Source organism: Ursus arctos, chromosome X (assembly GCF_023065955.2).
Source record: "Ursus arctos isolate Adak ecotype North America chromosome X, UrsArc2.0, whole genome shotgun sequence".
Lineage (NCBI taxonomy): Eukaryota > Metazoa > Chordata > Mammalia > Carnivora > Ursidae > Ursus > Ursus arctos.
Window position 1 is genome coordinate 89918201 of NC_079873.1, and position 3545 is coordinate 89921745.

The following is a 3545-nucleotide window of genomic DNA, read 5'->3' on the forward strand; positions in this document are numbered from 1 at the left end:
TTTAAGTTTATTTTTTAAAAAGTAGGATGATGGATATAGTATTAGCATTATTTGTTGATGACATTGTTATATATATGGAGAGCCCACGGAAAATTACTATATACTTTAAAAGAATTGAGCAAGATGGCTAGATAAAAATAATATATATAAAAAAGTATTTCTATGTAGTAACAACCAGTTACATTTATAATGGAAGAAAGATACCATTTACAATAGTTATAAACAGATAACTTAGAAATAAATTTAACAGGGCTACTCCCTGTGCACCACGCTGTTGGTCATGGGCTGCACACTGCACCTGCACCTTGGGCTATCAGTGAGGAGCAGTAGACCCCCAAGGTGCTTCCCTGGCTCTGCTACGATGCCCTGGTGTACTTTGCACTGGAGAGGTTGGAAGATGGTGGTGAAGTAGAAGGATCCTAGGCTTGCCTTGTCCCATGAATTCAACTAGATAGCTATTAAATCATCCTAAATACCCCAGAAGTTGACCTGAAGACTGGCAGAACAAACTCCACAACTAAAGGTAGTGAAGAGGTCAGATTGTAGAAGGTAGGAAGTGCGGAGATTCAGTTTGGGAGAGAAATGATCGTGGCTACTGAAGTGGGGAGGGAGCCACAGCTGCAGAGAAGGAGGAGAGACAGATGAGCATAGAGGGGGCACATGGGGAAAATGAATCCTCAAACCAACTGGCATGGAAAGTGAGAAAGGATGAATTTTGTGAGTTTTTGCAACCAGTGGGGCTTAGAGCCTGGAATTTCAAAGGTCATCAGGCTTGGATGCAATAGAGCCTGGGGGGCACTCTGCTGCTCTTGGAGAGAAGGCAGGCAAATGCCTTGGGGTCATACAGCATGGAAACAGAAATCTGAAGAGTGCATGAGGCACACAGTGGGGAGGTTATTTGCTCATGTCACAGCACATCCCAGAGAGATAGCATTCATGGAGAAACCCCTCCAGGGATAAAGGAATTATCCAGCAACATTTCCTTCCCAGCCCCTTCCCTTATCCCTCAGCATAAGCACAGGACCACCTGTGGGAACCAGCACAGCACCAAAACTAGTTACCTAACTTGCTTACACCAAGCCATACTCCCCCCCATACTCCAGTGGAACCACACCACTCAGCCATGCTTCCCTCAGTCCCAGTGAAGTGGGCCCCTGCCCCAAGAAGACCAGCCTATACCCCTGCTCACACCATGTCATACCATGTGGGAGTTTTGTGGTATCTCAGTTGTAGCAACAGTGGTGACAGGTCTCATTTCACAAGCAGACCAGAGCACACCTAGTTAAAATGTGCCACATTCAGGCCAGGGATCAATCACTGCCCAAAACAGGCAAAAAGCCTCTGCAGACAACTTGCCTGAAGGATAAAGTGGCCAGGACACAATAGCAGAGCACACACAACACACACTGGAGACACTTTCTGAAGCACCAGGCCCTGGGAAACAGGGGACACTACATGGCAGAGCACTACAGGACCTCTTTTTCATAAGGCCATTACCCTCAAGAACAGGAGATATAGGTGACTTTCCTAACATACAGACACAGGCACACTGACTTAGACAAAATGGGAAGACAGAGAAATTGATCCCAAATGAAAGAATAGGACATGGCCACAGCCAGAGATTTAAGTAAAACAGATATAAGTAACATGCCTGATAGAGAATTTAAGGTAATGATCATAAAGATACTCACTGGACTTGAGAAAAGAGTGGAACACATGAGTGAGACTCTTAACACAAAGATAAATAACATGGCAGAGATAAAGGGCTCAATAAATGAAGTAAGAAACACACGTGATGGAATGAACAGCAGGATGGAGGAAGCAGAGGAACAAATTAGTGACCTAGAAGACAGTAACAGAAAGTTGTCAAGCTGAATAAAAGAGAGAAAAAAGAATTATGCAAAACAAGAATAGACTTGGGGAACTCAATGACCATCAAACGTAATAACATTTGTATTATAGGAGTTCCAGAAGAGAGAGAAAGGGGCCAGAAAATTTATTTGAATAAATAATAGCTGAAAACATCCTTAATTTGGGGAAGGAAACAAATATCCAGATCCAGAATGCACAGAGAATTCCCATAAAAATCAACAAAAGCAGACCCACACAAAGACATATTGTAATTAAATTGGCAAAATATAGTGATAAAGAAAACATTCTAAAAGCAGTAAGACAAAAGAAGACAGTAACTTATAAGGGAAAACCCATAATGCTAGCAGGGGCGTTTTCAGCAAAAATTTTCCAAGCCAGAAAGGGAGTGGCAATTATATATATTCCAAGTGATAAATGGGAAAAATCTGTAGGCAAGAATACTCTATCAAGCAAGGCTATCATTCAGAATAGGAGAGATAAAGAGTTTCCCAGACAAACAAAAACTAAAGGAGTTCATGACCACTAAACCAGCCCTACAAGAAATCTTAAAGGGGACTCTGAGTGGAAAGGAGAGACCAAAAGTGACAGTATAAAGGTAGGAAATACAAAAGCAGTTAAAATGAATATTTCTGTAAAAAGTCAAGGAACTCACAAAATAAAAAGTAAGAAATATAAAAACACGTACCTAAAATGTTGGGAGGAGAGGAGTAAAGAAAGGGTTCAAACTTAAATGACCATCAACTTAATATACATTGCTATGTGCAAAACAGGTTATATACAAACCTAATGGTAACCATATATCAAAAAACACTAATAAATATGCAAAGAGTAAATAGAAAGAAATCCAACTACATTACTAAAGAAAATCATCAAACCATGGGAGAAAGACAAAAGAGGGTCAGAGAAAATCTTCAGAAACAACCACAAAACAAATAACAAAATGACAATAAATGTATATCAATAATTATTTTAAATGTAAATGGACTAAACTCTCCAATCAAAAGGCAAAGGGTGTCAGAATGGATTAAAAAACAAGACCCATCTATATGCGACCTACAAGAGACTCATTTTAGACCTAAAGACACTTGCAGATCTAAAATGAGGGGATGGAGAAACATCTACCATGCAAACAGATGTCAAGAGAAAGCCAGAATAGCAATACTTACATCTGAAAAAAAAATAGAACTTTAAAACAAAAACTGTAAGAGACAAAGAAGGACCTATAATAACAACAGACACAAACTACACGAAGCTATAACAATTGTAAGTATTTTTGCACCTAACATAGGAGCACTCAAATATACAAAACAATAACAAACATAAATCAACTAATTGATAATAAGACAATAATAGTATGGGGACTTTAATACCCTCACTTACATCAATGGACAGATCATCTAATGAGAAAATCAACAGGAAAACAATGACTTTAAATGACACACTGGAACAGATGGATTTAATAGATATATTCAGAACATTCCATCCTTAAACAGCAGAGTACGCATTCTTTTCAAGTGCACATGGAACATTCTCTAGAATAGATCACATATTGGCCCACAAATAAGCCTCAAAAATTCAAGAAGATGGATGCTATGTATCTCTTCTGACAACACCACTATGAAATAGAAGTCAACCACAAGAAAAACATCTGGAAAGACCACAAACACATGGAG